The sequence below is a fragment of the Leopardus geoffroyi genome, chromosome D3 (assembly GCF_018350155.1).
Source record: "Leopardus geoffroyi isolate Oge1 chromosome D3, O.geoffroyi_Oge1_pat1.0, whole genome shotgun sequence".
NCBI classification, from domain to species: Eukaryota; Metazoa; Chordata; class Mammalia; order Carnivora; family Felidae; genus Leopardus; species Leopardus geoffroyi.
In genome coordinates this window covers 55,859,986-55,884,382 of record NC_059339.1, presented here as the reverse complement: position 1 = coordinate 55,884,382, position 24,397 = coordinate 55,859,986, and the positions used below count along the sequence as shown (strand labels likewise).

Below are 24,397 nucleotides of genomic sequence, written 5' to 3'. Positions count from 1 at the left end.
TATTGCCTACAAATAAGCCAAAGCAGGATGAACTTCATAGAAGAAAGTGGCTTAGGCTGGCAAATTATTATTATAAGGGCCAAAGAATGGTTACGATGGATTTTTCAAAGCCTCCAAGATGTAATGGAACAGAATTGGACTGAGTTCTACTCTTGACCCTTGCATTCTTGGACAAAATTAATCTCTCTAGGCTATAAAACTCTCTTCTATAAAACTAGAAGAGAGTCACTAGTCACTAGCTGGTGTCTAAGCCTCTCCCAGCTCTAGAATTTGGTGATTCAGTCCAGAGATAAGCTTCTCCAAATCCAGTATAATATTAGAAAACTGTATTATCAAAGAGGCAGGGGAAGTATGTACAGGAGTAAGTTCTCATAAAATTATGCATACTTGTTTTTAAAAGCAATAAGAATATAGCATGAAGGCTGACTCATTATAATTGATTGATGCACTGAGAACTCTTCCAGTCATGATTAATTCTCCTGGGTATAATATCTTCATTCAGATTAATACATATAGCGTTTCATAATTATAAGGTAAGAGCAAGGCATACTGGCGGGGAAATGTTTACCGGTAACCTGAGCACCACTGAAAATGTCAAAGTGTAATAACGTTTGCTGATGAGTGTAAGCGCTGCAAATTAATGACAACAGTCTTTCCTGGTTTATTGCTCCTCGATATAGCTAATCAGAGCACAAGCAAAGAAGATTCTCCCCGGTTCTTTTTATTTCTATAGTGACAAGGTGCTGTAGAATATGGTAGGAGTCTGGAGTGCCACATTACTACAGTTACACACCCCCACATCTCTCAAGAATATATGATTCTGTTGAGCTTTTTCTCGCTAAAAGAATGACACAGGTTCTGGAGAAAGAAATGAGCACCTAAGAATCAAGATTTATAGGTCTCAACACCTGAGGCTGGAGGAGATTTCAGAGAACAGGATCACATCACTTGCTACCTGCTAAATTTTCATTACAGGTGAATGAATTGGTTTATAAGGCTAGAAGGGATTTGGGCTAGAATCAAACAGTATTATTTCCTTAGTGCATATGAGATGTACATTAGTAAGTAAATGTTTGTTAGCAAATAAAGACATGCCAGTTCCCTCCAAGAATCTAACTGTTAAGATCCAAAAGAAGGAATTTTAGCAGGTTGGCATTTACTTCTGTGAATTTTATATTTTCCTAAGCATATTTTGTATGTGCTTTGTAGAAAATTTATATAATACAGGAGATTACAAAGAAGAAAATAATCTCCTATATCTCAAGATTTAAAAATATCTGCAGTTAATTTTTTCTTCTAGGGGTTTTCTATCAATATATCTACATAATTGTGCTAACTGCACAATTTTGTGTCCTCTTTTTTATTGTTACATTATGACATCAGCATTTTCCCAATCATTAATACTTTTCATAGATATAATTCTACTATGTGAAATACACTGAGCCCATTGGTTTTTTTTTACATAGATTATCTCATGGAATCCTCTCAAAAATCCTAGTCCTGTTATTCTCTTCATTTAACAGAGGAGAATAAAAAAATTGAAGAAGTTAAACCAACATCACACATTTTACAGGAAGATCTTTGATTTAGCTCCTGAAAGAAATGTACAAGCTTAAATGCACAGAAGACCACATGACATTTTATTGGGCAGATTTACCATAGTTCCTTAAACTATTTCCTTTTTGAGTGTGCACTACCATCCATGATGCCCTCCCACCATGTCCAGTCCTTTGGATCTATCCCTTTTTTACATGTACCTCAAAGCACGCTATTCCACTGGTGCAAGAGAGACAAATGACTACACCCCACACCCCCAAATAGTGCTCTGTGTGGTTATCTTGACAATGAGGAAATGCTGGGGCTACCCTTTTTCTCTCAACACACTGTTTCGAGAATTTATGAGGCACATCTGAGAAGTATCCAAAAGAGGTCTGGATTATAAATGAGGAGACCTGGGTTTCAGACTACCAATTAGACTGGATTGGTTTTGGTCTTTGGTCTTTTACTTCTTGACTCCAGCTCAGTCTCCTAGATGTCAAAGACTTCCATGATGGAAACACCAGCCGGTAAGAGTGATGGTCAGTCAACTCATGGCAGTTCTCTAAAAGACAGCTTCACTGATGTGAATTTCCTCAGCCTATAGAAGTCTCCTCACGTATTTGACTAATAGCCTTGGTTGCTAGAATGGGACAAACTGATGACATAAACACATTGTACTCAAGCATGACTTTATTGCTTAACTATTCTGTCAAGAGCCCTCTGATGCAAGACTCCAAGAAAGTTAAAACTCGCTGAAAATAAAACTCAATAAAATAAAATGTGACCTGACTGATAACAATAAATATAGACTCTGTGCAAAACTGGAATGGGGATAAAAGTTTGTCACTAAGCTTTTTGGAGAACATGGATTTCAAATACCCCTAAGAAGTGTTACTATTTTTATTTATTCATTATTCTCAATGGTCTTGTTAGTCATTCCTGCTGGTTTAAAATTTTACTGCCAAGTATTTCATTATTAAAAACATACAAAACAGTGCAAAGTAATGCTAATTCAACAAACACTATTGTCTGCTCCATGATGAGAAACATTGAAGCATTAGGCAGTGTCATGAAACTCAAGAGATCATAAGTGGGGAAAGCATGAATTACACCCTAATGACAGAGATGAATGTTGTTATGAAAGACGAAGTAAACTGAGCTTTGCTAAGGTACAATTAGAAACAGATTTTCTACACAACACTTACATCAAGCACTGAAAATTAGATCATTAATACAACTGAGCATTCGCTTTAGCTCTAAGAATTTAGATGGTCACACACACACACAAAGAAAATTGAGAGCTTGTATAGTTTTCCTTGCAGAAAAAGAAAGCTTACAAGTTTATCTTCAGAGATAAGCTTTTTTCCTGGCACAAATTCTTGTGAGAACTGTGTGTTACAGCTCCTTATTCTGAAGCTATCAAGCAATATTTAGCACAATATTACTGCAGTCATTCAAAGCATTTTTTCCCTCCTTTCCCAAACTGCCATGTGTTATGCTAAATTTTAATAGTGGCCAAGGGCACAAAATTAAACAGGAACTCAGTAATAATGTTGTATGTGTATGGCAGGGGAAGGAAGGAATTAAGACAATGAGCTCCGTGTATGTGATCCAACTTACTAGCAGTTAGAAACGTCTTGGTGTATACCCTTGACTGTATACAGTCAATTCAAGGTTACATCTTTTGGCAGCTGCTCAAAGTGCCAATATTCTGTGTGGAAGATTGAAGAAAGATCTATATGTTTAAACAGCAGGTGAAAAGGCAGCAGAGTTGACATTCTCTTGGAAAATTTAAGAAGCCTGACATATTCTCACACAGAGATGGGTTATTGTAATACACAATGAGATGGATAAACTCTTTCTCACAAAAGAGAAAAGAAGTTCTGCATCCAATCTTGTGGTTGTACAAGTCCCTTAAAGCATGAAAGTAACAATTTGGGCCTAGAAATTTTTATGAGTTGTTCTCACCATTACACTACCTGAATCCACAAAATAATACAAGAAACACTTTTGTCAAATATCTGAATATTTGACTAGAAAGACGTACTGATGGGTCCTCGAGGGTGTAAATGTTTCAACTGACCTAGTAGGGTTACTTATTGTTCTTCATTTGAATATTAGAGTGTGTGTGTTTTATTTTTAGCACTGTTAATGTAAAGTCGCAGCAATTTGTAAAAGGCGTAGCTACTTACTAAGGCCAGTCCTTATGGTGAGAGGAAAAAAATCATACCATCATCATAGCTCAGGCTGCCTATATTTCTGTAGGGTTGGGCACATGAGCATGTCTCCAGTTCACCTAAATACCAATCCAGTTATTTAGATCTAACAATGGAGGAGGGCATGATACAGCTCTTTTTATAAGACTGAAAGTTGTAATTGAATCTGTCAAAAAAGCACGCTTGGGTAGCTTCATCACAGATTGGGGATGCCTTCTGGGTTCCCCCTAATTGGCTCAGAGCCACTTATGATTCAAATCTAGAGCCGTAGACACTTTCAGATTTACACTACTGTAATACTCCATCTTGCATTTCACTATTTATTAAACAGAGCCACCTGAAAATAATCTTCCTCACTGAGTATCAAAATGGTACCTCTTTTGCCTTTTTACACGTTGATGTATGCAATTCTATATTTTCTGACTTACTGATGCTGGATAAGGTGGCTTGTGTGAGTTGGTGAAGAAATGTCCAAAAACACTCCGAAGTTGGAATGCTTACAGAAGATTGCCACAAGATGCCATGAGGCCATGAGAAGAGAGAGGACGGACCCTTTAGGACAAACACTTCTGTGCTAAGAGTGCTGCTCACCATGGCAAACATGCCTCCCATCTCTCTTAACAGACATTCACTATATTTCAGAGGAGCTGAAACTATGGGAAGATGAAGAAATGTGGTTTCCTTTTTATATAAGCTTTGCTCAGAATGTCCATTTTGGCACTAGGTTAAAGATTATTTAGCTTATAAAGAATTAAACTAAAAAAAATATGGGAAACCCCTCCTCCCCAGTGGTGAAAACAATTTTCCATCTGACTAGGCATTGCGGAACCAGTCAAATCTTCTGTTTTATGAGCAGACTATTGTAATATTCTCTCTCTTCTCAGCCTCCATTCTTGCTTTATTGGAAATCATCATCCAGAGTGATCAATTTCTTATAACACTTGGTACCTTCAGTTGTAGTCAAAGAAAGGTCTAAAGGATGCCATCAACGAGTTGGGACAATGCAAAACTATTGGATGGACATGGTGCATCGTTCTGGAAACTTGGAGAAAAAGACTTTGATGCTGAAGGAAAGAAAGGTTTATCATGGAGCAAGATGAAAATACATGAGGATTCAAAGAACTTGACATACAGGACAGACCATTTTGAACCCTGGCTCTCTATGCGTTTATTATGAATATGCATTTATTCTTTTTTATTTCACGTTTATTTATTTATTTTTGTTTTGTTTACTTTGGGGAAGAGGTTTGGATTTCAGAAACACTAAATGCTCTAAGGAATGGAGGAAAAAAAACCCTTGGAATGATAGAAAAGGCCTTCTCAGTACCTACTGACCTCTCCAAAGTTATCTCCTTTCACTATACCCTCAAATTCTAGAACACCAAACACACCATGCTGTTTCCTGTGTGGGTCCATGCTGGTTTTTCAATCTTGAATGCCCTCCCTTTTTTTTTTTTAATCTAGGTAACTCCCACTCACCTGTCTAGATCCAATATAGCAGTCAACTTCAGGACCTCTCTGGGCACCTTAACACTTTATCATTTCCTGCACTATGAGTAAATTATCACCAAATGTACCTGTCTTCCCAGGGAACTCTTCAAAGACAAAGACTTGGCAAGGTGTAGGTCATTTAAAATGTCAAATACAGGGTCTAACTCTGAGATTTAGGAATGTTTTACTCTAATATACAGGTTGTGGATCATATAACTTTGACATAAGTCTTGGTTATGACATGATAATAAAAAAGGACATTGTTCTTCTCTCTTATTTGTTGTGAATTTTTATTGTTGTGAAAGAGTGAAAGAATATGGTAAACTAAATCTGATTTTTCTTTCACCTTGTACTATGCAAATATATACCAAATTAGGGGCTAGGAGGCAGTATAGACTTTTTGATGCCAAGATTTAAATTCATTCTACTGAAGTTCCAGCTATATATCAAAAAGATTTCTAAGGAATTAAAGTAAAAATAAATCTGAGAGCCCTCCAGTGGTCAAAACAATACATGCAAATACAACCATTTACTCAACATCCCTCCTTCCAAAGAACTTAAAACATTTCCAACAGTCTTGCTGCTATAAAAATGCATGCTTTGATTACTTTGACATCACTATTACATTAAATTGCTTTTTAGCGGTATAGGAAAACAGATGTTTATCCAGAATCATTTAAATAAACCACAGAAAATAGCGGCCCAATCCACTCACTTATCAATGAGAGATTTTGAGTAGTTGCTAGAATGCAACCATGTAAGGGCAATCCTGAATCTTGTCCAGATAGGAGTAATTCAATTCCTTCCAGTGCAGCCATTGAGAGAAATGTGGCTGTACATTAAAACCACTCAAGATAAAGAAAGGATGCAGTCAACCCTCTCTGTGTCTGCCAGTTCCATGCTCCCCTTAAGCACAGAATTGTATTTTAATGTGTATATTCCTAGACTTGTAAAAGCATACTGTGTGTGTGCGTGTGTGTGTGTGTGTGTGTGTGTGTGTGTGTTTCTAAATTGTAATTTTGATGGTTTACATAAGAAATGTGTTGGCTTCTCTTTTAGCAAATGCATATCTAACTAAGCCAGACAGCAGTACTTTCCTTTGCTTCATCTCCTGTCATCAGATTACCAGTAATGGTTTGGCAGAAAGCCGGGAGTAACGTCTCTGCCTTGAAAATTGTCAAGCTCTAACATTTACCCAAATGCTGCAGCACTGATTGGTGAGGGTATTTTGTTTGGTTTTGTTTTAATTAAATTCCTATATTACCTTATTACAAAGTAAAGCTTGCTTTTAAAAACTCCCCACCCCCACATTTAGATTCATATATATGGTGTTCGATATAGGATGAAGATTTTTATTTTTTGGAAACATAGAACAATATATTTAATTATTGCACTCCAAAATCTTTATGGACCACCGCCCCAATAGACCTATGCTTATTTATTTCAAAAAGTTAGCAACATCAATGGAGAAATGCTAAGAAAATATTATGTCCTTTAATTTATTACTCAGATTTTTTTGCTTGTTTTTTAAATGTTTTAGATAGAAAGCAAGTGTTCATCAGTTTCCCTTTTGTATGGTAATGTCTAAAGACGTATCACTTCAATGTTCCTAAGTTAAAAGAAAAAGTCAAGTTCAGCTAGTATCTGTGAATGACCTTCAAGAAATTCAGCCTACTGCAAGAAATGTTATGAGCAATTCTCAGAAAGCATACTCTCATGGAGTAAGTTATTGCCTAAGACAAAAGTGGGCATTTCTGGAAGCTACATTGTGTCTTTGAAGCCACTGGGGTACTATTTAGGAGACTGAAGCAATAATTTACCCTTGTGCAATGAAAAATGTAATGTAACTTGCACACCAGGATCCTTTGCCTCATTAAGTTAAACACTTCCCTCATGTCATTTTAAAGGAGAGATTATAATACTGTAAATCTAAGTAATTTAGATTTATGTTCTGGCGTCTGGCAAATGGTTACACAGGATATTTTTCAGCATTCCAAATGTTTTAGGTGCTAGGCAGTTTCAGAATGTAGATATAATTGACTTTGTAATTTGGCAAACAATAGAGTGTTCTGTGTGGCTATTCAGAGAGTTGCAAAGGGACAGCCCGGCAGAGCTGAGAAGAGACCTTCACAGCCCCCTGCAATGGAGTTTTAGAGGTGTTGCTGACATTATGGCTTCTGAACCTTATTAGAACCCCAGGGGGAAAATAAACAAAAATAAACCAGGGGAGAAATACGTGCTAAGAATTTATGCTACCTACACTTTTGATGGAACAAATGATTTCTCTATGATACAAAAAAAAGGTATATTTCCCAAATAATTTTCTTTTTTAAAAAAATGTACTGACAAAGAAGTCATCTGTTACTTTTAAAATGGAAGCGGGGCGCCTGGGTGGCGCAGTCGGTTAAGCGTCCGACTTCAGCCAGGTCACGATCTCGCGGTCCGTGAGTTCGAGCCCCGCGTCAGGCTCTGGGCTGATGGCTCGGAGCCTGGAGCCTGTTTCCGATTCTGTGTCTCCCTCTCTCTCTGCCCCTCCCCCGTTCATGCTCTGTCTCTCTCTGTCCCAAAAATAAATAAACGTTGAAAAAAAAATTAAAAAAAAAAAATAAAATGGAAGGAGGAGCACCGAAAGCAGAATAATACTGCAAGAGTGGATGAGCCGACGAAAGGATACACGCTCCCTGTCACACCCTGTCACACCCGAGCATCCTGATACTTATTGGTGAACCTAGTATCTAGAATTTTCTGTGAGTACAGTTGCTGATGGCATAAAAGTTCATGGAGCAATTGGTTGATTTTACATGGTCACAGCACTTAACTGAATATAACACACACTCTAAAAAAAAAAAAAAAAAAGTGGACATTTTGTTCATGTTAGTCTATTACTCTTCTTCTTGCCCTGAAAAATTCCGACAGATGGTAACTTTAGTAGAGAATCTTTTGAAACCCACAACTTATTTTTCCTTTTTAAGCTTTAAAGTTTTTGAACTTGAAGGAGGTGAACAAAAAAAATCAAGAAACAGATGTTGAAGAGTTCTCTTCGTGAGGTCTTCGTAAAGAAAGGATAACTAAATCGTATAAGTGAATAATGTGTAATCATATTCTAAAGTGGAATAACAGTTTTAGATGTTTGAATGAAATGGGTAAAATAGTACATATCCCTGTGGAGTTCTCGATTCTGATGAATGTAGTCAATCTTCTTATTTGAGGCTGCATCACAAATTATATGCCCGAGTGAAGCCAAACAAATATTACTGGATGCCCGATTAATTTCTGTTGGTGCTTAAAACCAATGCCATTTATCAAGAGAATAGAAAGTAGCCAACAGCAAAGATAATTTTTGAAGTCCTTTAAAATTCTTAGCTTTTTAATTTTTTTTTTCAACGTTTATTTATTTTTGGGACAGAGAGAGACAGAGCATGAACGGGGGAGGGGCAGAGAGAGAGGGAGACACAGAATCGGAAACAGACTCCAGGCTCCGAGCCATCAGCCCAGAGCCCGACGCGGGGCTCGAACTCACGGACCGCGAGATCGTGACCTGGCTGAAGTCGGACGCTTAACCGACTGCGCCACCCAGGCGCCCCTAAAATTCTTAGCTTTATATTCCCAAAATATTACATGAGCTGCCACATTATCACTTTTAATTATTAATACAGTGAACAATGGGTGACTTAAACGAGAATTTACCAAGGGTGTTAAAATATGTATTAAAAAGTATGTTAAAATATTATATATATACATATATCTTGGTATTACAAGTTAGTTTGAGAAACACTGGGTTGAATAAAATCAAACTTTAGGAACCCTTAATGCTGAGGCATCTGGGTGGCTCAGTCGGTTAAGCATCTGACTTATGATCATGATCTCAGGTTTGTGAGTGCGACACTCACGTCGGGCTTTCTGCTGTCAGAGATTATATATCCACTTTTGCTCTCTACAATCTGTCTGCTTCAGATACTCTGTCTCCCTCTCTCTCTCCCCCTCCCCCACCCTCTCTCGCATTCTCTCTCAGAAACAAATAAACATTAAGAAAATTTTATAAAAGAACTTTAATGCTAAGGATCACCTAAATCTCTGAGAGAGGGATATGGTATCCAGCATTTTCCAAATTTCATTTGACTCAGGATATTCATCTTTTTTTTTTCTTTTTGTATATAGCATTTCCTGGAATTGTTCTTTCTTTTTTTTTCAACATTTTATTTTATTTTATTTTATTTTTAATTTCTTTTTTTCAACGTTTATTTATTTTTTTTGGGACAGAGAGAGACAGAGCATGAACGGGGGAGGGGCAGAGAGAGAGGGAGACACAGAATCGGAAACAGGCTCCAGGCTCTGTCTGAGCCATCAGCCCAGAGCCCGACACGGGGCTCGAACTCACGGACCGCGAGATCGTGACCTGGCTGAAGTCGGACGCTTAACCGACTGCGCCACCCAGGCGCCCCGTGGAATTGTTCTTTCTAAGAACATAAATTGGATTTGCTGATTTAAATTATTATCTGGAAGGCCTTAAAACACTTGCTTAATAATTTTCCAATTTTCAACCATCTCATTAATCTTCGAATTCTTCAGTTTTGCCTTGTTAGTGCTTAAAAACTAAACGCAAAACAAAAAGTAGAGTATCGGAGTGGTATAAATCCTACTCAAAATGATACATTTCTAACATGTAACATACATCATCATTCCTCTGGAGGCATTTTCCCTAAGCGTAGTACTTTTATTTTGCCTTTTGGAAATGCTGGGGGCTAGGACTGTAATGGATTATACTCCATTGCCTTTTTCTCCATTTTTCTGCTACAGATGATCAGTTCTTACAGATGGGAAAGTATGAAAGTAATGTTTCACTTTTGCTCTCTACAATCTAGAGGAATTGCCCTATCAGAGGCTCTTTTCTCTTCCCAAGGCTGTTTATGGACAGGACTCCCTGAGATAAAAAGCGTAAAGACAGGTAAAATGTTAGGATTCCAATGGGTTGGAAAAGCAGTGATGGGAAAGGTCACAGGCACCTGGGAGACAGCAAAGATTTAGAGATCCAAAAGCCTTAGCGGGGATCAGCATCGAAGGATGAAAAAAGAGAAAAAAAACCCAATAGCATCTGATTACAGATAATTGCCTACATATTGCCCAGGTACATATTCAGAGGTATCCAGTAGTGCCCCTTATCCACGGAAATACGGTCTAAGACCCTTACTGGAAGGCTCGAACTGCAGACAGGACCGAACCCTCTATCTACTAGGATTTTTCCTTTAGGTACATACCTATGATAAAGTTTAGCTTAGAAATTAGGCACAGTAAGAGATTAACAATAATAATAAAATAGAACAATTATAATAATCTGCTGTAATAAAAGTTATATAAATGTGGTCTCTCTTTGTCTCTCAAAGTAATTTATTGAACTGTACTCATGCTTCTTTTTGTGATGATGTGAGAGGATAAAACGCCCGCATGAGGAGATGAAGGGAGGTAAGAAACACAGAGACAGGCTACTGCCGACCTTCTGACCATTCGTCAGAAGGAGGACCAACTGCTCTGGATCCCGGTTGACCACCGGTAATTAAAATCATGGAAAGTAAGCCGTGGATAAGGAGGGAATACTGCATAAGACCAAAGTCCAGATCGCTGTTCTTCTGGGGGCTTTGTTCTTCTTGGGCCCACCTATCATTCATTAGCGTGGAATTTATTAGAGGTCCTCAGAAACATTCCAGCTCTTTCTCTTTTCAGGGATATGATAGGATTGTATTCCTCACCCAGCTGAAGTTAGGTGTGATTGCATGGCATGCTTTGGCCAAGGAAACGTGAGCACAGGGAACACAGGTCACTTCCAGGTGAAAGCAACAACGTGGGGAAGGGCCTGCGGTCAGGCCAACCCTCCATAGATAATTCGCATGAGTGGGAAGGAAACCTTGGCTTTTATAAGCCATGGAGATTTGGGGGTTGTTACCTCCGGAAATCAAGCATAGTAATATCTATCTGGAGCACTTCCTATGTCTGTATCTTGGTTTGATCATGTATAAAAGAAAATAACATATGTCTCTTACCTACAAGATAGTATAAAACATTGGATGAGGTTTAGAACAGAAGTGTTACACTTCTCTGAAGTGTTAAAAACAACATCTTTCAATGAGTAAATATGTTGCTACAAATGTGTGGCAATGAACAGTCTAAAACTAGGAAGTTCACATGCATTAGAAGATAGATTTCGTTCAATTAATCTACATCTCTTAATACAATTAGTAAAGACATCTATAGTCTTGAACTATGATTAATTCAGTGAATTCATCCCTTCAGCACTCATAAGTCTGTGTGCTACTACATCACCTAGGAATGGGGTGTACAAAAAGTAAAGTGAGACTGAGAAATAAAATTAGTAAAAATAACTATTGCCCTCTTTAAAATACACAGAGCTTTAGAAAGTTTTCATGACTCAGGGCATCTCTGAGTCACCTTTATGCCATATTTATTTTGGAAGAATGCAAAGTTCAACTCTATTTATGCAAATAAATGTGTTTATATTTTATATTAAGATACAACACAGTTTCCTATGTGATAAAAATACACGTTCAACTTTTTAAAAATAATCCGTTTAGGTCTCTTTAAACTATTCTATAAAAAAATCTGCTAAATAGAGATTAAAAAATTAAAGTATTCCCAAGACCCCTAAAACTTAGCTTTTTGAACTTCTAAGAATTTACCCAAGGGATGCAGGAGTGCTGATGCACAGGGGCACTTGTACCCCAACGTTTATAGCAGCACTTTCAAGAATAGCCAAAGTATGGAAAGAGCCTAAATGTGCATCAACTGACGAATGGATAAAGAAGATGTGATTTATATATACAATGGAATACTACTTGGCAATGAGAAAGAATGAAATCTGGCCTTTTGTAGCAACGTGGATGGAACTGGAGAGTGTGATGCTAAGTGAAATAAGCCATACAGAGAAAGACAGATACCATATGTTTTCACTTTTATGTGGATCCTGAGAAATTTGACAGAAGACCATGGGGGAGGGGAAGGGGGGAAAAAAAGGTAAGAGACTCTTAAAGACAGAATAAACTGAGGGTTGATGGGGGGTGCGAGGGAGGGGAAAGTGGGTGATGGGCATTGAGGAGGGCACCTGTTAGGATGAGCCCTAGGTGTTGTATGGAAACCAATTTGACAATAAATTTCATATTAAAAAAAACTTAGCTTTTTCACAGGAAAATACTAATTGCTAAAGAAAGGCAAAGTGATTTTTTTAACAAATATGGAGATTAGCATACATAAATTAAGAATAGAAATTAAAGAATAGAATAAAGCAATTTGTTAATTACATCCATTGTTTTAACATGACATGCTCCAGTGTCAGTGTCCGGTGAAGGGGACTGAATAAATAATTTCTTACTCTAGACACAAGGTAGGAGCTTGATCGAGATTTACTGAATTAATAAGACAAATTAGCTCAGCTACTTGAAAGCTATGATTTAAAATCAGCCAATTTTTAAGAATTAGTCTTATTTTTTTTTACAGATGAAGTAAAAAAGAAAAGGCCTATAATACTATATTTTCATATTTTGTGTTAGAGAAATCTGGGTTCTCATCTAGACACTGACCTAAAAAAATTATATTTAAGCTTACTCATTTTTGAGAGAGAGACAGAGTGTGAGCAAGAGAGGGTCAGAGAGAGAGGGAGACACAGAACCTGAAGCGGGCTCCAGGCTCTGAGCTGTCAGCACAGAGCCCGATGCGGGGCTCGAACCCATGAACTGCCAGATCATGACCTGAGCCAAAGTCAGACGCTTAACTGACTGAGCCACCCAGGTGCCCCTAGACACCGACTTTAAACATTTGATTGGATTCAAAGATTTTTATTTAAAATATTTATTTATTTTTATTTAAAATAAATTTGACCCCATCCATATTAGGGCTTTTTTCTTTGTGGAGGTAGGAAAGCCCCATATGAGAAAAAATACAAACCATGTTTCTTATTTTTCTAAAAATGAGGTGTCAGCATATCATAATGTATGATAAATTTATAAATGATCTGAGGAATATGACATTAGTTAAACATCCTGAGAATTAATAAGCTATATTTCCTCTTTCTCTGCTTCCCACCAACAATATTCAATTTTTAATAATTAAAGGCAGCGCTGTTTTTTTTTTTAATTCAGCATAGCAAAATGAGACTAACATTTACATCGCTGAAGTTTTCTAATGAAAATTTTCAGCCACCTTTAAGATTTAAGATCACAATGTCCTATCACATAAGCAACCGACTGCTTTCCTTCTAGCATCACATTGTGATCTGAAAAACCATCCAGTGTTTTCCAATGGTTCAGATTCAGGCTATATGCAGTGAGATTATTTTGATCTAGTTGTGCCCCACTACTTTTTTCCATTGGTGTTACCCATGATTATGGGCTAGATCTGTTGAAACATGTCAGTTTTTCAATTCTATGACTTTCCTTTTTATTGTGAATGTCTCTGACAATACACGGGTAATTTATTCTACTTAAACTTCTTTGATGTGTCTTGTTATCACAATGATATTATAGAATCTCACTTGGCAAAAATGGAAATGGATGGCCTCCCCTCTCCCCCCAAAAATAACCAAAAACACACACTCATTTTTAACTGGCTCTACCTGACATAGAGGAGAATTAATGATCACTATTCTAGACAAAGAGTCTAAGGTCAAAATAATGATGTTTAGAACGAAAAACAATAAAGCAAGAAAGGAATTGTTGTGAAAAAATTTCCTCATAATAGTTGTTTGTTCATTCCTTAAATGTAACTTGGTTTCTATGTGCCCATTACTGAGAATTCAAAAATGCACAAGACAAGAATAGTGGGTGAGCTGTACACGTAAAGGATGTGTAGTGTAGGTGACTTACGAGGTCAACCTTGAAGAAGTAGGATTTAACCACAAAGGAGATGAACAGTGGGTATTCTGGGGGGAAATGTAGGTAGACTAGCACAGAGGTATGATGTCCTATGGAATATTCCGGAGGCAGAAATTACGCGCGATTCAAGTGTTAGTGAAAAAGCCAGTGAGATAGTAGACATGGTGTTAGACAAACAGGTTGAGGCTTCGTGACAGGCCTTTAAGACATACTAAGGGCTTTATTTTGGGGGAAATGGTGAGTCACTAGGGATTTTTAAGTAAAGGAGCAATCCACTCATGACTATGATTTTGAGAAGACAAGTGTGTTGGTCCCAGGATGGGAGATATGTTGGGGTGCAGTCCCTAGGAGCAGGAGAACAACGGGGAGACCATTGTAATGCCCAAGTGAGATGTTGAAGAACTGAAGTGGAGGGGCTGCAAAGGGAACGGAAAGGAAGGAATTTATTTAAGACAATGTCTTAAACGTGGTGATACTGGATAAAGGCCAAGAGAAGGCAGGAGGAGTCAAGGTCAACAGCTGACAGCGATGGTGGTGGGGTGGATTAGAGAGACTGAAGAGATGACTAAGGAAAGGGGCCAGCCAGGGACACATAAAAGGACTGCTAAGTATTGTTGACAGCTCCAGTAAGGCTGGGAAACACGAATCGTCCGTGCGTCTGCAAATTTCTCCAAAAGCCCACAGCGAAAACTAAAAATCAGAAAAACTACCCGAAATCATCAGTGATGTTAGCAGACTGCTTGATACCTTCTCTAGCATGTGTATATATTTATAAATACATAAAATGACCATAAAAGCAGTACAGTGAACTTCCCTTTCTGGTAACAGTAGTGAAATAATTTCGACTGACACTCCCACTGAGGTAACTGAAGATATTTAAAATATAAAGACAGCAAAGAGCTTACTTAATATGGTGGCGAGGTTTTCACACACAGAAATTTGGAAGGCCAGAGCTCAAGAGAGGAAGCTTATCTTTGACAGCTTTTGCCCTGGGGCATAGGAGTATGGGGGAGAAAAGATCTGTGAAAGCAGCTGTGCTTTGAGCAACCTTACAGGTTTTGTGAGAAGGGCAAAGCCTGTGGTCCTCAGGTGAGGGCATTAATAAACGAACACAACTTCAACTTGGGATCTCAAAAGGCCGTAGCTTCCTTTATGGTAGGAGTGAACCCCAAATACACGATTCTTCACACAGATTTGCAGCCTTGCTTCTCACACAGGGGTGATTCAGGAAATCTTAGCGGCTGCACTTTGACAAAGATAATTCTGGTCTGATATTGCCCCCGGGTGCCTGGCAGAAGCAAGGTCCTTTCTGGGGGAGAAACCTCATCACCACTAGGTCTCAATTTATTCTTACAAGTGATTTTTAAAATACAGTTCCAACAGATAGTCAAAGATATCCAAGCAACCAAGAAAATAAGACACCATGAGTGAGAACTGGCAGGAACAATAATAATAGAAACGAATCCAGTAACACTTGAGATACTAGAATTAGCAGACATAGATTATAAAGCTACACGTAGCATATTCAAGGAGATAAAGCGCAAGCTTGACAAATTTCAGCGGGGAACTTGAGTGACATTGATAGCAGCAGAGAAATATTTGTCCTCCCCCTTCCCTGTCAACACTATTTGGTCTCGTGGTTTAAAATTCTTACAATTTAGAATTAAATTTTTTTTTGTGTTCTTTTTTTGGCTTTCTTTTGACACACTGAAAACAAAAACCAAGCCCCATACTGAAAAGCCTGATACAATTTTAGCTATATGTATAATTCAATCAGAAATATTTAGTTGAGTAAAATGTAAGTCTACCCGGAAGCGTTTGTGTGTGTGCATGTGTATATGGTAAGCACACACATACTTGCACTCACAGATTTCTTGGAAACACTTCTGATTTCTGCCAGGCTCACTCCTACTGTCAACAGGTCAGGACCAAGCTGGATAAATCAAGGTGCATAGGAGTCAATGTCACCAGGGGGAATTTACAAAGGTACCATCCACTTGTGGAGATGCGAAATGAAAATTCACGGCAACTTTCTCAGAAGATAGGTCTTAACAGTCTGAAAAGGAGGGTATTGCAGTGATATTCATCAGGGGTCCAGAAAGAGAAGGAGGACTGGAAGCGGAGACGGAGAGTGGGCAGAGAAAGGGGGGTGGGGGCATCAAAACTGAGCCCTGCTAACTTCACATTTTGTTTTGGTCTTGCTAGATTGTTCGATAGTTGTAAAATCAAGTGATTCTATCAACAAATTGTTCACTTTTCATTTTAGAAGAGTTACGCAGCATATTAGTTATTCTTATCAAAACTGAAAGACCCACGTGAAGTCATTCATTGTTTGTACTTAGTTTAGCCAACTTAGTTCATTAGAATCGGGTCTATTTGACATAGCAAAACTCAGCCAGTTACATCTAACAACTGTTCAGTCCCACACTGCAATAAGAACGTCAGCAGATTTATTTTCCCCATATAAAGTAGAATTTCCAATTCACACCATGTCCTCTGTGACTATTATGGACAGTATTTATTCAGAAGGAATGCTGTGCAAGTTTGGGAAAGCTGTCTCCAAGAGCAGAGCCGAGAGGTCATTCGACAAAATAAGAAACAAAACCTATACATGGTCAAAACATGAAGAGAACTGAGGTTTGTCATTCTCTCTTTTAAAGAAGAAAGTTCTGAAATCCTTAAAACACAGCGTGGTAATAGCAAATTAGACAACTCTCCCTCCTCCACCCTCAAGTTCCATATAATCAGTACGCCTCCATTCACTTAGCAAATATCAGCTTTTTTGGAGGAAGAGAAGCTGCTTGGAATTAATGAGGCAACATCAAAAAATAACTTCTATTAAAAAATTGTTCTCTTCAATGGAAAACTGCCTTTTTTTCTAGTTTTCTTTTAAAACAGATTATCTTCTAAGGCTCCTATTCACTTCATCCCACCTTTAGACCACCTCTTTTTCCCTCCTTTTATTTAGTTCTCCTTTTTCACTTCTTAAACTAGGAAGCGCCATTGCGCCAGGCGAGGGAAGTAACCCCATCTCACGGTAAAAACAGTTACAACCAGTGGTATCATAAACACGGTGACATTCAGTGGGTGTTGTGACACACAACCACCGACATTGTAATTCAATAACTGCAGGGTGTTTAAGGAGTTAACAGAGAAAAATGTAAGTAAGGGTCATAAAGCAAAACTGAAATTATAGACATGCAAGGTACATTTCAAAACCAAGCTGAAATGCTCTAGTTATTTCTGCTGCATAACTTAAAAAAGGCCAAATAGCTCAAGAAAGGTAAGAGAGTTACAGTCCCGGAAAGTCTTCATGATCACTTTTTCATTTACACACATAAAAAGAAAAATTCCACGTTAACCTTCCCAGAGAAGCGATGCACCTTAAAAGCCAATCTTTTCACTTACCCTAGAGTATGCACATCATGAGCTCCTAAATCCTTTTAATTCCAGGACATCCAGAACATACGTGAATTCTGAGCACATTGACTTCGAAAACAAGCCCCGACCAAATGGTTAATTACTACAGAGATCTTAACAGAACTCTCTGAAATTCTAGGGAGAGATAGGAGTTTAAAATCCAGCTTCTAGATCCTGGTGTATACTGTGTCTATCTTTAACTTGAAAATGATTTGGTTTCACATTCCATTGAAGTCCCACTGGCAGATGCCTTTGGTAAGCTCACCAATGGCAGCCTTTCAAATGCCCTCCCTCCACCCCCTCCTTCCTCTGACCGAGCTTCCGCTGATACATCTAATGCCCATTTACTCAGCTGTCTTTTTACCTGTCTCTGCGTGGGTAAAAGGAGATGCTTTCATTGATGGCTATTACGGAAACACTTGGAAGCTTAAGGCAGCCCGAGGACTCACTGTGCTTTCCCTCCTGCCATCCCCTCCCCCTTGTTACTGCCAGAAACCAACTGACTTCCAAACTTGGCTGTCTGAAAAAGAATGTTCTCTGATTGGCATTCCTGGAAGCAGAAAGGAAGGCAGCTCAAGTTTTGTTCTGTGGCTCCCTCTGTGTGAAAAACTTCCCCAGGTACACATAATACAAACAAGTAAGTTTCCTGGATTTTTTTTTCTTAACTTTGAGGAGAATGGAGTGAGTATTTGGGGGCATGACAAATATTTTTGATGTCATATAGCATTTAAGTTTTAATATCCACATATAATTTTACCTACAATGGCTATGCATGCAGAAAAAACAAAGCAAAACAAAACAAAGCAAAATGGCAAATGTTGTGTTAAAAGTTGAATTTCCTTATTAGTAAATGGGTTGGGACCCTTCAGCAGAAGAAGCAGTCACGCTTCCTGCTTGACAATATTCTGGAACGCAGCTGTTCACTCTGTGGCTTTTCCATGAGAGAAAACCTTCCTCATAAGAACTGTGGAAAAACTGATTTCAATTATCCTATATTTTATATCGCAAACAGCAGGAGAAGAGAGCGCCAAAGACTCTCCCCATTGAGTCTTCTTTTCCAGGACTGTCTTGCAAACTTTGGTGAAGACTGGTGAGGACTATACGCGCGCGCGCACACACACACACACACACACACACACACACACGTGAACAAAAAAAACTGAGTGACTGGAAATGAGACAAAGATATGTTTCCTCAAATACAATCAGATAAGGATTAATAATGGACAGTCCCTTCAAAGAACTACTAATAAACTTGTGTTTAATATTTATTTACTGGTCACCAGGGCCAAAAGATTTGCTGCTGCTGCTGCTGCTGCTGCTGCTGCTGCTGGAAATAACTTACCTCTCATGTTCAAAACAGTGAATTTATTGTATGCCATTTTATGGACGAGACAGCTTCTTGAAAGCTCTGATAAAGGATTTATAATTTCAGCAATCAGACAAACCACAACCTATGCATTTTGCCTTTCCAAATCTCATCTGGCTGTGGCTGCTAAGTCCAGGCAAGTGGCAGCTGGCTGGACTCACGGGTAGTGGTGTGGTTACAGCTGCTCCTTGTAACTTGTACAGACATCTCAAAAATATTCAACGGCAGAGGGTTGCGTCCAAAAAGAAAGCTTTCACTTTGTTTGTGGTTGGTCTCTGATCTCGGTGGTCTGGTACCATATCTGAACAAGACCATGTTAGGGAACCATGAGTGAAATCTGATTAACTGGCATCACGTTACCAGTTTACTCTGGTGATTGTTTATTCCCATTTAGATGGGTGTCCTACCAGCTTGTTCACTCCTTAACCTGTTACTAGATGTTCTTTAAAAAAAAAAAACTATAAGAGGGGCACCTGGGTGGCTCAGTCGTTTAAGTGTCTGACTTTGGCTCAGGTCATGATCTTGCAGTCCTTGAGTTTGAGCCCTGAGTCAGGCTCTGTGCTGACAGCTCAGAGCCTGGAGCCTGCTTCGGATTCTGTGTCTCCCTCACTCTCTGCCCCTCCTCTGCTCACACTCTGTCTCTGTCTCAAAAATAAATAGATAAACTTTAAAAAGAATTTATTAAAAAAAAAACTATAAGACGTTGGGAAAGGAGGAAGAAACTTTCCTTATTTTTATTCCCAAAGTTGATTGTCTTAGGGAAATTTCAAGCTATGTGCAAGGCTGATAGGCGCATTCAGAAATAAATAGGAAAGAACAATCACTCACCCAGAGAGCACATGTCCCATTCCTGTGTGTCTTCTTCCCTCTATCAAAACACTCATCCTCAAGGCTAATGGATGGGGTCAAAACACATGTGAACTAGGATGAGAGGACAGGTTGGAGGCAGGCCGTCTGGTTTACATTCAGCTTCTGTATCTCGCTTCTGTATCTCGCTTCTGTATCTCTGACTGAACGTTAGCATGTAACTGACGCTCAAGAAATGTTTTTTGAAACTGAAGAACTAACTGCTTTTGTGAAAGTATATGTTCTAACTTACGGAAAATGATTACATGTTGGCTCACTGCAGATATAGTTATATATTTTGCATTTATCTTAATGGTCTCGGGAAAAATATCTCTTTTCAAGCCATTAACCAAAAGATTTTATGAAAGCTATATTAGGTACTGAGTACCTTTACTGAAGAAAAAAAATCATAAGTGTTGTATCTGTGTGATTAGTTCTCAAAACCAACATGGCAAATATTGCTAAGATCACTTCTGTTGAGCTTACTGGCTTCTAAGAAAAATAGAACAGGAAATGTTAGGTCCTTCAAATATTTCATATTAGCTAGTGAATTGGAATAGTTTTCTTTATTGAATCGCTATTGGCTATTCCTTACAGTGCAACATTTATCAACCAGGTATCTTCTTGGGTTCCCAACTTTATCTCCCCTTATATTTTTATCTATGCCAATCATGGAAATTTTATTTAAACATTTTTTTAATGTTTTTATTTAGTTTTCAGAGAGACAGAGAGCAAGTGGGGGAGGGGAAGAGAGAGAAGGAAACACAGAATCTGAAGCAGGCTCCAGGCTCTGAGCTGTCAGCACAGAGCCTGATGTGGGGCTCGAACTCGTGAACCGTGAGATCATTGCCTGAGTGAGCTGAAGTCAGGCTCCCCACATCATGGAAATTTTAGAACAGCTTTTGCATTAGTCCAACTCCAAGGTCGAGTGAACACAATGGGAATTTTTTTTCTTCTTTTTTTTCCACCTAACCTTCACAAGGCAATTGATAAGATTTATAATTGCTAGAATTTAGTCTTTATCATGAGTAAATGTTATTTTTCTCTGTCATAAGCACTAACATGAGAGTTAGGATTTGATCAGAAAAACAGCTTCCAGGGCTGGCTTCCAAAGAAAACTGGGCATGTAACAGGCAAATCAAATACCCTTGATTTATCATGAACAAGCAGTTAATCTCTGCTCCATTCTCCAGAAATAGACATATCAGGACAGTTCTGTGGATGGCGAATGCTGGTAGCAGGCTCTTTGCAGGGGTGAGTAAGCTGTTCAAACTCAGATCTCAGTTGATCGGTAAGGCATCCAGGCATACAAAGAACCAGAATAATGGAAAGCAAATGGTCCCCATTATTTTTTCCTTGCTGGTATCCTTAAAAGACTAACATAAGTAATAGTCTCAGGATAATGGTTTTGCAGATGATTTTTTGGTCTTTTGCATGTAATTTATTTTTTTTAATATATTACTACTTGCAATACATTATATTTGTGTTCTCCCAAAACCCACATATTGAAACACAATCTGCAATGTGATGGCATTAGGAATTGGAGCCTTTGGAAGTTGATTAGGTCACGAGGGTGCTGCCCTCATTAATGGGATTAGTGCCTTCCAGAGAGACCTCCAGAGAGCTTCTTTGTCCCTTATACCATGTGAGAACACAGCAAAAAGATGGCCGTCTGTGAAGCAGGAAGCAGGCCCTCACCAGACACTGAAATTTTTAACGTCTTGATTTTAGACTTCCAGCTTTCAGACTGTAAGAAATAAATTCCTGTTGTTTATTAGCCATCTAGTGAATGGTATATTGTTATGGCAGCCTGAATGGACTAAGACACTATACAAAAATGAGGGGTTTTTTTTGGGAGGGTGAGTGGTGAGTAGTTATTTTTTTCCTAAGGAAAAATTAATAAATCCAAGCTGCAGTTGTTTGAAAGTAATTACAATAGACACTCCCCAAGAAAAATTAGACAACTATACATTACAAAACCCACTAAAAAATAGAGGCTCTAACAGCAGATATGGAAGACATTCAAAACAGCAGCATGTTATGTATAATCTTATTAAATTCCAATCAATTTAAAAATTGGATGAAATGGGCACTCATTTTGAATGTCTAGGGGGTGAAAATAGCCCTAATTATGGAAAGGGCCATATGTTAAATACACTAATAATAACATCATATTTGGTAGAATAACTGGGAACAATGATACTTTTGATGACAACAGAAAGACACGGGCTAATGCTTAGGTTAAAAATCAAAGCATATAGGGGCGCCTGGGTGGCGCAGTCGGTTAAGCGTCCGACTTCAGCCAGGTCACGATCTCGCGGTCCGAGAGTTCGAGCCCCGCGTCAGGCTCTGGGATGATGGCTCAGAGCCTGGAGCCTGTTTCCGATTCTGTGTCTCCCTCTCTCTCTGCCCCTCCCCCGTTCATGCTCTGTCTCTCTGTCCGAAAAATAAATAAACGTTGAAAAAAAAATTAAAAAAAAAAAATCAAAGCATATAGATGTACATGCACCATGATTTTTCACTATGTTGGAACTTCTGTGGGCATTAGGAGGAAAGGTAAAAGCTAGTAGGAATCCTATCAAAATGATTTATGAGTACACACACTCATACCCCAAAAATATTCAAACAAGAACGGTTGCAGACCTTCCTCATTCTCCTTCTGGTCTTTGAAAAGGCATCTCTATTTCTCTTCTCTGGGTCTGTCAGATGGTAGGCGGATTGTTGGCAGGGGAGTGGAAGGGGCATGAGGAGGCTCTCCAATGTGGAATGTGGAAAGAGACAGGGCAGAAGCCAAAGGGGGCTTATGTTAATTGTTAGAAGGTCATGGAGGGAAAATACCCAAGAACAGGAGTGACTTAAAGGAACCAGTGACAATGAAGGAAGAGAACAGGGAACAGAATGTGGCAGGAGAAGCAGGCGCCAGGGCGTAAGCCAGACTAGGGAGAAGAATCTTTGATGAAGTAGACTTGGAGGAGAGCAAAGTTTAGAGGGGAAGTTTAAGATGTCTGGCCCTAGGATATCTGGCTGTGTAGGTTGTTATCTCTTCTCATGAAACACTTAAGATAGGCCTTTACTTTTCAAGATCTGGTAGTGTCACCTTTCTGTGTCTTTTGGACACCACATGATATTGACATCGATCTTAAACGAATAGATACATTTGGTTACAGAAACATTTTTGAAAAGTCAATGCTAATTGCTTTGTCTTGTTATTGTGGTTGCTAAAATTGGTTTTCTTTGGTATGGCTAGGAAATCATCTACACCCTTGTCTAAATAAACTCTCTTGATCACTTTCCTCCACTTGTATTTTGTTTCCTGTATCTCTCTCTGTTCCCAAGATGGGTATCTATTACAGTCTCTTGGGACGAGCTGTATATGTAAAATGACCAACCATTCCAATTTTACTGGAACTGAGGGTTTTCCCAGTAGGCAGGATTTTGAGTCCTAAAACCTGGAATGTCCTAGGCAAACCAGAATGAGTACATCATTCTCCATATGTAATCCAGCACTGTTTATGTTATATGTATGCTTTTGATAAAAATTAGTCTTTTTTTTTTTTTAATTTTGAGGTATTTGGCCCAAGTAGAAAGATATTCCAAAAAAAAAAAAATTTCTTTTGCCTTTACCCCTGGCAGCCATGCAGCATGGGACAGGTCAAACTCCAATCTTTACACTGAGAATAATAGTATATATTTCAGAGATGTTGTCAACCTCAAATGAGATATGCATGTAAAACATGTAGAATATGTAAAAGATATAAAATGAATAAATCTACATTTTAGATTTTATTTTATATAAAATTATAGGTAGTTATTTTTCAAAGAACCTTTTAGTTATGTTAGGTTGAGAAATAATAGAAGTCCACAGATGAGTCCACTTCCTACTGAGTATGTGGGGCAGGGAGAGATAGATATTGGTGGACTGAGGGAAGAGCTTTCTCAGTAGCATCTGTTTCAACATATGATTTTTCCCTAGATTAAACTCACCAAGATAAGGATGTTTTGTTTTTGAGAGGCTCTATAGCCAAGGAAACAATCAGTACTCCGTGTTGACAAAAGATACAGGTAATCGTCTGCGTTAAAAATAAAGATTTATTCTGTATCTTTTCCTTCCACCTGGGGTAGGAGCGTTTTTTCTGTGGTGGGACCAAAATCAACCCAAATTAGAATGAAATCATTAACATATCCATCCCTAGACAAAACTAGAATGCCCAAAGTCATCCTTGGGATAGAAAGCCACCCCCTGCTGTACCATTTATTTGAACGCTGGGGACACATGCCATACTTGATGCCTCTTTTTTTTTATTTTTTTAACATTTATTTATTTTTGAGACAGAGAGAGACAGAGCATGAGCAGGGGAGGGTCAGAGAGAGGGAGACACACAATCCAAAATAGGCTCCAGGCTCTGAGCTGTCAGCCCAGAGCCTGATGCGGGGCTCGAACACACGGACCGCGAGATCATGACCTGAGCCGAAGTCGGACGCCCAACCGACTGAGCCACTTGATGCCCCACTTGATGCCTCTTAAGAAGTGATAGTACAGTTTGGTTTGGGAGCGAAACTAGCATTACTTAATGTCATCGTTTGAAATCTGTGCAAATTTTCATAATGGTAAATCCAATCCATATTTGAAACCCAAACAAA

The 24,397-nt window shown here is 38.6% G+C and overlaps 1 protein-coding gene across 36 annotated transcripts in view; it reads right to left on the bottom strand.

Annotated features, from left to right (window-relative positions):
* DTNA (dystrobrevin alpha) overlaps positions 1 to 24,397 on the bottom strand; it is a 359,261-nt gene that overhangs the window by 242,235 nt on the left and 92,629 nt on the right. For 6 of the 36 annotated variants that reach the window (XR_006707706.1, XM_045458380.1, XM_045458377.1 and 3 more), the window contains exon 1: positions 17,531 to 17,793. The exons of 1 other annotated variant lie outside the window; for it this stretch is intronic. The gene's annotated coding sequence lies outside the window, so the exon portion shown is untranslated. Of the gene's footprint in view, positions 1 to 17,530; positions 17,796 to 17,906; positions 18,013 to 24,397 lie in introns of those variants that run through there. 29 more of the 36 variants (XM_045458383.1, XM_045458375.1, XM_045458374.1 and 26 more) reach the window with 13 other exon arrangements.